The following is a 14,792-nucleotide window of genomic DNA, read 5'->3' as shown; positions in this document are numbered from 1 at the left end:
GATTTCTGTACCTCATTTCCTGTATTTCTTATTTCCCAGCTGCATATGGAAACTTTTTTTTAAACATGTGTTTCTAAACCTCCGGGTTCCAAACTTTATCCCTTCCTCCCACCCCACCCACCCTCATTGAAAAGGCAAGCAACTCAATACAGGCCATATATGTACAGTTATGCAAAACACTTCCATAGTAGACATGTTGTGAAAAACTAACTCTATTTCCCTTAATCCTATCCTGCCCTCCCATTTATTCTATTCTTTCTTTTGACTCTGTCCCTCCTCAGAAGTATTTACTTCTGATTACCCCCTTTCCCAATCTGCCCTCCTCTCTATCATCCCCCTGTTCTCTTGTCTCCTTTTCCCCCTATTTTCCTGTAGGGTAAGACAGATTTCCACACCCAGTTGAATGTGTATGTTATTCCCTCCTTAAGCCAAATCCTATGAGAATAAGATTCACTCATTTCCTCTCACCTTCCCCTATTTCCCCTTCCACTGTAAGAGATTTTTCTTTTCTGTTTTTTTTTTTGTGAGATAATTTACCCCATTCTACCTCTCCCTTTCTCCTTCTCCTAGTATAATCCTCTCTCATCCCTCAATTTTATTCTCCAGATATGACCCCTTAATCTTCAGCTCACCCTGTGCCCTCTATCTATCTATCTATCTATCTATCTATCTATCTATCTATCTATCTATACATACATATAATTTTTTCTCCTCCCACTACCCTAATACTGACAAAGGTCTCATGAGTTATAAATATCATCTTTCCATGCAGGAATGTAAACAGTTCAGCCTTAATAAGTCTCTTATGATTTCTCTTTCCTGTTTACCTCTTCATGTTCCACTTGAGTCTTGTATTTGAAAGTTAAATTTTCTATTCAGCTCTGGTCTTTTCATCAAGAATGCTTGAAAGTCCTCTATTTCACTGAATGACCATTTTTTCCCCTGAAGGATTATACTCAGTTTTGCTGGGTAGGTGATTCTTGGTTGTAATCCTATCTCCTTTGCCCTCCAGAATATCCTATTCCATGCTGAACTGTTTCTTTCCGGATATTGTAATATTTTTTCTTTGACATTGGAGCTCTCCATTTTGACTATGACATTCTTGGGACTTTTCCTTTTAACATTTCTTTCAGAAGGTGATCAGTATTGTTTCTATCTTTATTTAGCCTTCTAGTTCCTATGACCAGTTGAAGTTATAAAGAGCCAGAAACAATGGAAAAATCAGAGTTAATCCCTTTCTTTAGAGGTCAGGCTTTTCCAAGACAATCTGCTCCATGCAACCTCAATAGATCATAAACAAAAAGGGGAGTCAAACATTTCTTTCACTGAGCATCTTGTGCCTTCATCTCTTGCTAGGTATGGTGTGTCCCCTGAGGGAAGATGGCAAAGAGCTGGCCAGGTGTCATCCATTTGCCCCAAACCAACCAATTTCATCTATGCCAGCATAAGGCAACTTCCACCTCTTACTGGCAGCCCAATCTCCCAAATGGGATGTGGAGAATCTCTGGTGCAAAGAGGAGCAAACTTCCCTTTAACCTCGGGCCTTCTATCTTCTGCTGCACCTGGCCCTTGAGGGAAGAAGAAGGAAGTTGATGGGGAGTGAATTTCTTTCTCTCGCTGTGGAGGTTCAGGTTTCATCTCCTGCTAAACCCCTTTCCTGCCTCCTCTCCACCTTTCAGAGAGAAGAATAGAGAAGCAAAGCTTCCCATCTGACCACATACCTCCCATCTCATTGCCACCTGCTGATTTCCAACTTCCTTCCAGAATAGGAGTAGCACCCTCCACTCACTGATACATTCCAATAATCCCAAACCCCTGAAGGTCATCTTCCAAACTCTCTACCACCTAATTCATTATTCCCACCCACCTTAACCCTCCTACACTAAAGTTTCAACCAAACACCATCTAGCACTTCCGCTGTGTCCAGCCTGTTCCATAGGCAACAAATTTCCCCACATCTAATATGTTGCCAAAACCTGTTGATTTCACCTTCACATCTCTCAAATATGATCCCTTCTCTCCTCTGACTCTGCCACCACCCTAGTACAAGCCCTCATCACCTTGTACCTGTACTATTGCAATAGCCTGTTGGTGGGTCTGCCTGCCTCAGATCTCTCCCCATTCCAATCTATCTTCCATTCAGACATCAAAGTGATCTTCCTATTTTCAGGTTCAACCATTTCACCCCTTCTCAATACATTCCATTGCCTCCAGGATCAAATGTAAAATCTTCTGCCTTTCAAAGCCCTTCATAACCTAGCCCCCTTCTTACCTTTCCAATCTTCTTATACCTTATTCTCCAACACCTATTTTTTTTATTGAGTGACATTAGCCTCCTGGCTGTTCCAGGAACCAGACACTGTGAATTTTCTTTGGCTGTCTACCGTGCCAGAAACACTCTCCCTCCTCTACTCCACCTACTCACTTCCCTGGCTTCCTTTATTTTTTTAAATTTTTTTTAAGGCTATCGCGGTTAAGTGACTTGCCCAGGGTCAGACAGCTAGTGTCAAGTGTTTGGTCTGAGGTGTATTTGAACTCAGGTCCTCCAGACTTCAGGGCTGGTGTTCTATCCACTGTGCCACTTAGCACCACCTAGCTCGCCACCACCACCCTGTTTCCTTTAAATCCCAGCTAAAATTCTATCTTTTTCAAGAAGGGTGTCCCAACTCCTTGTAATTCTAGTGCCTTCCCTCGGTTAATCATTTCCTGTTTATCCTGTATATACTTTGCTTGTATTTACTTGTTTGCATGATTGTCTCCCCTATTAGATTTTGAGCTCCTTGAGGGCATTTAGCATAGTGCTTAGCAAATAGTTAGCACTTAATAATGCTTTTTGATTGATTCACTGAGAGCTAGATCCCCTTAGTGGAAGAGGTTGACCCATTCCTGCTGGGCCAACAGGTCTGTTGTTACACATTCTAATTTAAAAAATACATTCTCATCCTCTGGAATGGTTAAAGCAGTTAAATCTCCATTTAGGAAAGAAGATAATAGAAAAGAGCCCAGGACTTTGGACCTGGGCTTTGTTCCCTCTTGCTGAATCTCTCTCTGAAGGTCAATTTCCTTATCTTGTCTAGTCACGTGGAGGAGCTCGAGGTTAGAATCCTTTAACCTCCACAGGCTGCCAATCTGCCGTCCACTGCCTCATTAATGATGGTTACCATGTCTAGTTGAGGTCCTCCAAATCTGACTAATGGTACAAATGTGGAAGCTCTCTTTCCCCTCTTGGACTAGGCTTTGCACTGAATGTACAAACCAACCACCCAAAACCTCTCAGACTAAAGCATCTGTTGTCTGCTCTGCTTGGAGCATATAGCTATCTCTACTCAATGTATGAGGGTATCTCTGTTCATTTTGGGAACCTCTGGGTTCATGCATAGCCTGAAAGGCCTATGGAAAAGCACAGAAACATAATATCTCTCTTTGTCTTTGATGTCTCCTATCTTTGCAGGGGAAAATCTCTTCTCTTTCTTTTTTCAAATTGTGCATACAGTAACCACAGAGGATGAGTATTAATGACCACTAAGATCCATGTAAGCATTTTAGATAACGGGCATAAAACGAAAAACAGAAAAAGAAATTTGCTCCTACCTGCTGGCTAGCAGCCAGAGGACGACGAATAAAAAGGTAGAAGAAAGAGCTTGGAGTTGACTAGCAGTAGAAGAATCTGCTTTTTCTTACAGGCAAAAAGAAATTGGTGACCAGCATGACCCTTACTATCCCCATGGCTGCAGCGCACTGTCTCTACTTCTCTCAGTTTGTAACTATTCAGCAACTTAGACCCAGTCCCTCCATAGCAGACAAGATGAATACCTCCATTTTCTCCTGTTCCTGGCCATCACTTCTTCTGTGCTGACACAACCCTTCATCAGATTTTCATGGCCTCTCTTGATTCCACTTGTGATAGTTTCTCCTCCTTCTTCCCAGATATTCATCAGAGATCAATCTATGGAACTTGGAGAATGTTAATAAATTGCCTGAGTAGCAAATAGATACTTGGATTCCCCAAGGTCAGTTGGTCAATAAGTAAATAAGCTTTTATTAAGTGCCTACTATGTAGTAGGCACTGTGTTAAGTACTAGAGATACAAATATAAAAAGCAAGATAGTCTCTGCCCTCATGGAGCTTACATTCAAATAGGAGACAATACTGCAAAGAGAGTGCCCAGGGAGAGATGTCTGGTTTGGGAATTCACAGGGATGGTAGTAGAGTCATAGGACTATTAATTGACATGACTTCAATTTCATCACTGTTACCAGAGCTAGAGGTGTAAAGAGAAATATAGGGGCAGGGATACGCACACAGATGGTCAGAGAGCGGTGTGCAAATCATTTGGGTTCATCTAGATGTGGAGAATTCTCACTCATCCAGAGCCCAGAGCCAAAGGGTTAGAACTGGAATGTCAAATGGGAGGTGGAGGCATGGCATGAAATGGCCAGAGACTAACCTGGGAGTCTGGGCCCGGGTAGGTGTGAATAACTCTCATGGCAACACCTCTGTAGGCAGGGTCATGACAAATTACATTTATATTGTTCAAACAGGTTATGGAGAGCTTCCAGTAAAACTACATGCAGAAAACACAGCTTAGGAAATAAAGGCTGATGAAAATATAGATCCCTCCAATAAGGTTTTTTTCAAGTTTTTTTTTGAGTCTCTGTCATTGATAGACTATATAATCTTTGAGTTTAAAAGGGACCTTTGAGTCTGGTTCCTACAAAACCATGAATTTGGTCTACAAGGTCTCTAAGGAATGATTATCCAGTCTGTGATTCTAAGTCTCCAGTGACTGATAACTCACTACCTACAGAGGCAGCTCATTTCATTTGGATATTCCTAATTATTAGGAAGTTTTTCTTTATATTGGGCTGATATCTATATTCTTGTAACTTCTTCCTTTGGATTCTAGTTCTGTTCTTTGAGCTAAGCAAAACAAGTCTAAGCCTGTTTTCCTCTATTCAGATTATACAGGTATTCCTCTGTAATATGGTTTCCTCTGTAATATGGTATTAATAATAGAATCTTTCTCACAGGATTGTTATGAAGAACAAATGAGATGCCTAGTATTATTATTCCATGTAAGAATAATATCATGGTGTACTAGCAGATAGACCACTAGGTTTGACATAAAAGAAACTGGGTTCAAATCCCAGGTCAGCTATTTACTACCTGTAGAGTCTTGGGCAAGTCATTTCATTTCTCTGGGCTTCCATTTCCTTCTCTATGAAATAAAAGGGTTGGAATAGACATCCATGAGATCCCTTCAAGCTCTAAACCCTCTGATAACCTTTAGAATATTTAAAGACAATTTCTCTGTCCCCAAAAGAAAGCTAGATGCTATAATAGGGATAATTGGTTTTGTCCCTACTAACTTTTTCTTTTCCTTTCCACTCACTCCGTAATTTCCTAGAACTACGGTAAACTTTGAAAATCATTTGACATGAAGACTTTAACTCATTTGCTAATAAATACCCGCTATAATGGTATAAATATAAGTAGGTAGATGGTATGAGTATTTCCAGAAGGGTGGGTTCCCCAGGCACAATTTCGTAGGTTCTAGGATAACTTGGTGGTAGGGTTTCAGGCTATGCTCACATAAACCTATGCATAAGGTCACCTTCCTCCCAAAGCTTACTCTCTTTCCTCCTTCCACAGAAGTGTTGACATCGCAGTCTGCCTCTGAATCATCAAATAAAATAGGGTTTTCCTAGTGCTTAGCACTCTCCTTCTGTGGAATGGACTGTGAACACTATTGATTAATGGTTCAGCTCTCAAACTTAAAGGCTTCAGCCTGCAACTAAAAATGAAACTAATTTGGGGTGTGTGAGGCAGATTATGCAAGAGTGGGAGTTCTGGTAGATTTATAATTCAGAAGACTATATTCTAATGTATCTTGGCTCTTATCATCCAGTGTATGACTTTTCATTTAAAAAAATTATTAAAAATTTAATTTCTGGTATATATTTAGGATTTCAAAAATCTGCAAATTTATATTTTGGAGAAAAGATCCCCATTTTCCCTGAGAATTATATATAGAGAATTATTTCCATACTGTAGCAACTGGCAAACTTGGAAACAAAGCCTAGGAAACTTGAGGTCTCTTGAGCTGAAATATAAACTCCTTTATGTGTCTGGAACCTGATGCATTTTTTTAAAAAATGATAAATCTTTTCTCAAAAGAGAAAGAAGGTTAAAAAAAAGAGAGAGAAAGAAGGCACAGGGCCCAATATGACTAAATTTCAGACAGGGCTGGAGAGGGACAAAGAACAAAAGCATCATATTTGTTATTTGTTAGGGTTACCATGGATAGGAGTTGTACAGGATGGGCAAGTATGAATGGGTTATGATTGGTTAAAACCATCCACATGGATAAGATCACAGATGCATTGAAATATTGCGGTGGCCTGTTAGTATTCTTTTGGTCCTAGCTTGTTAAAGGCCAAGTGAAAGGTTGAGTGATGTTTTATTCCTTATTTTTAAGTTTATTTGATTTTGTTGATGGTCATTACATTTATGTTAAACTAATTATCTCAATCTTTCTCTCATATACACACATATACATAAATGTATATATATATATACATATATATATATATATATATATACACATATATATATTTACATTCAAACTTAAACGTAACAGAAAGCTTACTCAATTCAATTTTTAATTGATTGCCTAATTTAACATTGAGACTTTGGCAGATTTTCACAACTATAAATGTGCTTACTGTTCTTTTACTTGTTGTTTTAGTTTCTTTCATGTGTTATTGACTCCTGGGCTGTGAAGCTTGAGGCATGGGTGTGACTCTTGCCCAGAGATCTCCTAAGACTCCGAGTTTACAAAGACTGATCTTGAGAACTTGATCTTTATTCCAAAACGTCATTTTCTTTTTTTGCCCTGTTTCCTCTGCTTAAGAGTTTCACTACAAGAGAAATCTCCAAAATTAAAAAAAAAACCCATTAACTATAGTTTGATATATGTTTCTCCAAGTGTAGGAGTGTGACCCACCTTTCTCTCTCTTGATTTAGCAGAGATATCATAGGGTGACAGGGTCCCCAACTCCTGCATAGACACTCAAAGTACATATAACATGTGTATCAGGTATGGAGCAGCCTCTCAGAGAAAATGCATAAGGAACACAGAGGACTCTTAGGAATCCATGAACAAGTATAGAAACATGAGGGGCAGGTAGGTGGCGCAGTGGATAGAGCACCGGCCCTGAAGTCAGGAGGACCTGAGTTCAAATCTGGCCTCAGACCAAACACTTGACACTTACTAGCTATGTGACCCTGGGCAAGTCACTTAACCCCAATCACCTAAAAAAAAAATGAGTGAATGAACAAATGTAGAAACATGAAGTGACCAAATAGCCTGTTAAAAATATTCCTTCCCACACACATATCTCTCCAAACTAAATGCAGTTTGGGGGCTTCTAAATAAGCATTTTCAATTCACCTCAGACCCCTGTCCAAGCAACTCATGGGTTTTGCTCTCTATCTTCATCTGCTTCATTTTTTTAAAAAAAGCTTCCTCCCTCTCTTTTTTCCTTTTCCTTTCCCTCCTTCTCTTCCTTTCTCTCTTTCTTTATTAGGGCTTCTTAATCTTTTTGGTGAAATATTCTTTTAGCCATCTGGTGAAGCCTATGAATCCCTTCTCAGGATAATTTTTTTAAAAATTCATACAATAAAATCCAAAGGATCATAAAGGAAACTAATTATGTTGAAATACAGTTATCAAAATCTTTTTTTTTTACATTCATGTGGTAGCCGTGGAGATGGGAACCACATGGTCAGGTATTCCAAAGATGACAGCCTCTCATCTTAAGAGATGGCAGGAGTTGGAGCCAGTGGTGGAATATTAAGGGTACTTGCACCAAACTCTGGAGGGACAGGAGCATTCTCTGAACCATATGGCAACTATGGAGGGGAGAATCATGTGCTCCAAGTTGTGAATTCTTTAACCCCTCTCCCCTCAAGTACAATATTTCTAGAATCCAGCCTATTAGAGAAAAGGGAGTTCATGAGACTTCTGGGCAGTACCCAATCTCAATATCTAGGCTTCTAGCAAATGAATGAATGAATGAAAAAGTATTAAGTACCAAGCATTCTGCTTAGTGCTGGAGATACAAATATAAAAGTCTCTTCCCTTAAGAAGCTTATTTTAATAGGGGGAGACAACATTCACAAGAGAGTGCTAATAAGAGTGGTATTGATTTGATTACAGTTTAAGAGCTGGAAAGGGCTGAGGCAGGGAGGGTACCCATACAACAGAAAGGTAGAAGGCAAGAAGGTCAACTGGGTGGAATGTAAAGCATGAATGGGGCCAACCAGATTCCACGATGCATTTACCCATCAGGACAGCTCAGGACCAAGTATTCGTGTGTGTGTGTGTGTGTGTGTGTGTATGTGTGTGTGTGTGTGTGTGTGTGTGTGTGTGAGAGAGAGAGAGAGAGAGAGAGAGAGAGAGAGAGAGAGAGAGAAAGTCCCCTAAGAAATGAAGCAGAAAGTTGAATGGCAAAATCCAGTGGTCCAGACGTTGTAATGGCAGACTTTGTAAGCCGCAAGAAAATGGCTAAGGTGATTTCATGGGGAGTATGCCTTGGGAATTGCCTCTTTAGTAACCCAAAGTTCAAGAGTCCTAGAATCTGCCCTTCTATTGAGAAAAGAAGAGTTCCTGGGCAGATCTTCTTGGAGAAATAAGAGGATCACACAAGTGACCCCAAAAGTGGATTTGTGGAAGGAGGATTTGTAGAAGACTAAAGTCACCATATAAAGGAGTAAAGGACCCTGTGCTATTACTATGCATTATTTTGATTGTACAGTTCCAATGAAGAAGACAATGCTTATACAACAGTCTTGGATAGAAAAATAATTGGGATGGGAAAAGGAACCACATGTACAAAAATATTTATAGCAGCTCTTTTTGTGGTGGCCAAGAATTGGAAATTGAGGGGATGCCCATCAATTGGGGAATGGCTGAACAAGTTGTGGTATGGAACGTAATGGAATACTATTATGCTATAAGAAATGATGAGCAGGCAGACTTCAGAAAAACCTGGAAAGACTTGGATGAACTGATGCTGAGTGAAGTGAGCAGAACCAGGAGAACATTGTACACAGTAACAGCCATATTGTGTGATGATTAACTTTGATAGATTTATCTCTTCTCAGCATGCAAAGATCTAAGACAGTTCCAAAAGATTCATGATGGAAAATGCTATCCACATCCAGAAAAAGAACTATGGAGTCTGAATGCAGATTGAAGCTATTACATTACTATTTGCTCTCTCTCTTTTTGTTTTGTTTCTTCTTTCTTGTGGTTCTTCCCGTTGGTTCTAATTCTTCTCTACAACATGACTAATGTGAAAATACGTTGAATATGAATATATATGTAGAGCCTATATAAAATGGCATGCCATCTTGGGGAGGAGGAGGGGAGGGAGGGGAAGAAAATTTAGAAGTCAAAATCTTATGGAAGTGAATGTTGAAAATTAAAAATAAATTAATTAATTAAAAAGATAAATAATTGGGGTTGTTATACCGGCACAAGCCACAGGATAATGCTTTGAGTGTAAGGGACTACATGTCCTTCTTGAAAGCAGCACTAAGTAGAGAGGAAGGAAAATTATGTTGATTATTTTTGAGCTATTGTCAGACTATTATATGTTTTCTACATTTTTTTTGCAGGGGTGGAGCAAAAACTGTTCTGTATCCAATATATGCTTTGTTATTGAATATGAAATATGAAATTTGGAGGACTCTTCATATCTGTAGAGACTTAGATATGAATTATATTCAGAAATTTTTCCCAAAGTAAACTCTGGATATGGGTATTATTGTCAAAGAGAATGTTAATTTGGGAGATAGATTACATATGGTCCTTGCAAGTCTAGAAGGTAGGGCACTAGATCACAAATTACAATATAAGGATGGTTCAGTCTAGCACCAAGGTGCCAGTCTTCTCTAATTGTTGTTGTTGTTCAGTCATTTCAGACTCTTTGTGACCCCATTTGGGGTTTTCTTGGCAGAGATACTGGAGAGATTTTGCCATTATTTCCTTCTCCAGATCATTTAACAAATAAGGAAACAGAGGCAAACAGGGTTAAGGGACTTGCTCAAGGTCACATAGCTAGTGTCTGAGGCCAGATTTGTTCTCAGGAAGGTGATTCTTCCTGACTTCAAGTCTGGCACTCTATCCACTGTGCCACCTAGCTGCTCTAATTAGTAATGGCTTAACTCCCTATGTCTAGAATATATCCTACATCTTTCATTTGTTATACTGTTAAATTACATAACCGATAACGTTCATGTTTATTTAAGCCAAGGGAGTTACTGGTTATGCAATTTGATGGTGTAACAAATAATAAAACAATGTAATTATTTACAATGTTTCGGTTATGAGAGATCACAAACATTTTCCTCTAATCATGACTGCTAGTCTTGACTTCTCCCTTCTGAAAAATAGTTCCACCATTCAGCTAAGGGTAGCAGCCAAAGTCCTTCAAGAACTCCTTCTATACATACTATTTTTCTCTCTCTCTCTTTTTCTCTTTCTCATGGTTTTTCCCTTTGGTTGTGATTCTTCTTTTACAACATGACTAATGTGGAAACGTGTTTAATATGATTGTACACGTATAGCCTATATCAGATTCCATGCCGTCTTGGGGAGGGAGGAGAAGAGGGAGAAGAAAAACATTTGGAACTCAAAATCTTATAAAAGTGAATGTTGAAAAGTAAAAACAAATTTATAAAAAATTGTTTTTAAGAAAGTAAAAAAAGGAATTCTCTCTATAATGTTTCTTTGCAAAATAAAAATTCTAACAGCCCTCCTTCCTTCCCAGAAAAAAGCATCTTTTTTTTCCTGAATTTCATTCAGTTTCTCTTCATCCATGACTGATAAGTCTCTCCAAAATGTCAGTTAAATTCTCAGTCTTTCAACCTTATATAGCCTCTTAAATATATAGAAACTGTATCTACAATATCTGTGGGAGAAACTATTGAAGCTGGTGTTACAGAATGATAAAAAAAAAACTCCTCATGAAATTGAGCTGCTCCCACCACTGTCTTTATGACTGGGATACAAAGAACCTGACCTATGCTAATCTGTAAACTCCTCTTTTGCTTACTGATGACTGAGTGAATAATTATGGTTGCCCTTCAAAAGCAAACTAGGAAAAATTCATAGGCTTCTAGCACAATTGACAGAATGTTTCTGTGTTCTTATATGAATCTTTCTCATACTTAACCTGGCAATTTCTTTTCTCTTGGGGATTCTGTCAGAGTTAAATGTAGGAAGAAACATTTAATGTTTGCCAAGTATTTTCCAACTCCTGCCAGTCCAGGTTGGGCAGCTTTCTTTGCCAATTCTCTGTCACCATAGCTGCACATGATGTGTTTAGTTTTAGACTTTGTCCTCTACAAGCAACAGAAATTGCTAGCAAGTACAAGAAAGAAGTCTGGAACAATATAACCACTTCCCCATAGACTAACAGCTGATATAAACATCTAATGGTATAGTTAGACCAGAATACTCTTTGTGAAACTTTTATAAAGAGAGACAGAAGCCTTCTCTAAAACTGCACTAAGGGGAAGCCCTTAAATTAACAAATAATAATGTAAAAACAGAGGGAAAGGAAATATACCAAGGATTGGGAAAGTGTAGATGGTTCCTATAAAAGTTTTTGTAGTGTGTGGACAGCTTCCCTTGCCACTTCTTTTTTATGAAAGAAATCATCAGAGATATGGGTTTATAGCCTTTTAACTGGTTTGTCTGTCCCCAACCCAATCCATCCTAAACAATACTGTCAAATCAACTTTCCTAAAACAAATCTGTGGTTCCAAACAAGAACTCTCAATTTAAAAAACAAACATGGGGAATGGCTGAATAAGTTGTGGTATAGGAATGTAATGGGACATTATTTTGCTATAAGAAATGATGAACAGGCAGATTTCAGAAAAGCCTGGAAAGATCGTATGGTCCGATGCTGAGTGAAGTGAGCAGAACCAAGAGAATGTTGTACATGATATTATTCATAGACCTAACCCTTCTCAGCAATACAAGGATCTAAGACATCTCCAAAGGCCTCATGATGGAAAATGCTATCCACAAAGAAGAAAGAACTATGGAGTTTGAATGCAGATCTGAGCATACTATTTGCTATTATTTTTCTTCTGTTGAGTTTGTTTCCTCTTTCTGGTGGTTCCTCCTATTGATTCTAATTCTTACTTACAACATCATGAATGTGAACGTATGTTTAATAGGAATGTATATGTATAGCCTATATCAGATTGTGTGCCTTCTTGGGGAGGAAAATGAGGAGGGACAGGGAAGAAAAATTTAAAACTCAAAAGCTTATGGAAGTGATTGTTGATAATTCAAAATAAATTAATTTTTAAAAAATAAAAAATAAACAAACAGAAACAAAAACATCTGTAATAGCTTCTATTTTTCAAATCAAGTCCACCCACACTAAATTAGGAGCCATTGTAGTGCACTGGAAAGAGGAAAGAATTGGGAGTCAAGATCTATACTTGAGTTCTGGGTCTGCTATTTACTATCTATACGACCTTGGTCAAGTCACTTTTCTTCTCCAGCCTCAGTTCCCTCATCTATAAAATTAAAGTGTTGAACTAAATGATCTTTGTGCTCCATTTTAGCTCTAAATCCTAATTCTATGATTTCAATATAACTGTCTTATTTTTTTCCAAAAACGTTAGCAGAATTAGCTAACATATCAACCAAGCCCAACATTACAGGTAGTGTTCTGTGGATCCATAGTTGGAAAGGAGGGAGGTGCATTCTAATTTTATTACAGATTTGGAACAATTTTTTGTTTTTGTTTTTTGTTTCTGCTAGGCAATGGGGTTAAGTGACTTGCCCAGGGTCACACAGCTAGTAAGTGTTATGTGTCTGAGGCCGAATTTGAACTCAGGTCCTCCTGAATCCAGTCCTGGTGCTCTATCCACTGTGCCACCTAGCTGCCCCAGTTGGAGCAATTTTTTAAATGGCTATTAATAGCTTGTAATTATTCTTTTGAAGACTATTTTTTTTTCATATCCTTTGACCACTTATCTATTTGAGAATGACATTTGGTATTTTCTATGATAAACCAAGGATTGAATCTATGATTTCACTGGTATAGGAAAATCCTAGATGAGAAAGCTCCCTCAACCAATTATTATCTTCTCTGCAATGCGTAATTTTAGACAGTTGCCTAAGGAATTGAGAGGTTAAGCGATTTTCCCAGGGTCAAATAGCCAGTATATGTCAATGGCAGGACTTGAACCTAGATTTTCCTAGTTCTAAAGAATTCATATTATGATATATATGGTATATTATAGTGTTTTACATTTGTGTTGATTCCTCACTCAGCTTGAATAGGATGTGAGTTTACAAATTCTGTTCCTTTTGGTGAGATGGAGTGATGAGGTCTAGATTCTTGGGGTTCTGGGACCTCGAAATGGCACTAAAGAATTCGACCCAAATCTTCTTTCAGCCAGAGACAAAGTTTATTATTAGAGATAAACCATATAGGCCAGACTCTTAAGGAATCTGAACAATAGTGACGCCCGTAAAGGCGAGTAGGTGAGAGGAAATCTCAGTGTTTAAATGGGGGCCAGGGTGGATCTTATATATACTCAAATAATTTTGGGTGTTTGGGTGTTCAGAGGAGGGGCTGGGAGAAAGATCCCGAAGTTGAGGTGAGTTTAGGGAGAATTCCAATGGGAATATCTGGAAGGTTGAATAGACAATGGGAATAGATAATGAAGGGAACTGGAAGGAAGAGGTTTGAATGGGGTCTGGATAAGATCAAAGGTGGGAAATATCTTCGTTAGGTTTTCAAAGAGAGATAGGGAGAGTAGATAAGGAAAGGCCAGTGGAGTGGAGTACAGCTTCAGGTAACCATCTGAGACCAAAATGAGGTCAAAGAAAGTTTAAAGATTTTCTGGGGCCCATAGACAAATGGGACCCAAATTCTTTTTGGGCTGAGGGGCAAAGATCTTGGCTACCCATAGGCCTTATCACCAATAGGTCCTAACACCTCCTCTTAACATCTTCCATTTTGGACTGCCATGTTTCTCTATAACCTCCATATACCAGCACTGTCATCTTACCTACTAATGCAACCTAAGGATCCTTGTGCCTTGCTAGAGCTGAAATGACTCTAGAAAGACAGCTAGGTCTTTGCATGAACTTTGTAACTGGACTTTCTTTTTAATGTGCTGTTTCCCCCAGTTAGAGTGTGCTGTCCTTGAGAGTAGGGAATGTCTATTTCTATTTGTATCCCCAGCATAGTGATTGGCACATATTAAGTACTTTATAAATGCTTTTTTCATTCATTCATTCATTCATTCATTTATTCATTGTGATTATCAAAGGCTTTTCAAAGATATTTGATACAAATATTTTCCCAATGACTACTTTCTTTTCCTGATTGCATTCATTTTGTTCTAGCAAAAGCTTTATATTTTCATAGAAAAGAAATTATAATTCCTTTTCTATGAATAGCTTCTATCCTTGTTTTCCCTACATTGTAAACTCTTTCTAGGTATGGAAATTGCTTTTTATCTTTGTATCTCATCCAAACTACATGCTACAGCCTAGAAGCAGTACAGGTGACATTTGATTTTGATTTAAGCTCAACAAGCAGGAAATGCAACAAGGAATAATTTTTAACATTAAAAAGAAAATCAATATACCTATTTTTAATGCCAAGAAATTCTTTTTTATGTGAATTTAACAATATCAACAAACCTAAACATCACCATATACAAAGAATAGAAAGAGAATCATT

Source organism: Phascolarctos cinereus, unplaced genomic scaffold (genome assembly GCF_003287225.1).
Source record: "Phascolarctos cinereus isolate Bilbo 61053 unplaced genomic scaffold, phaCin_HiC Scaffold_1;HRSCAF=81, whole genome shotgun sequence".
Classification (NCBI taxonomy): Eukaryota; Metazoa; Chordata; class Mammalia; order Diprotodontia; family Phascolarctidae; genus Phascolarctos; species Phascolarctos cinereus.
This window is presented reverse-complemented; position numbering follows the sequence as displayed.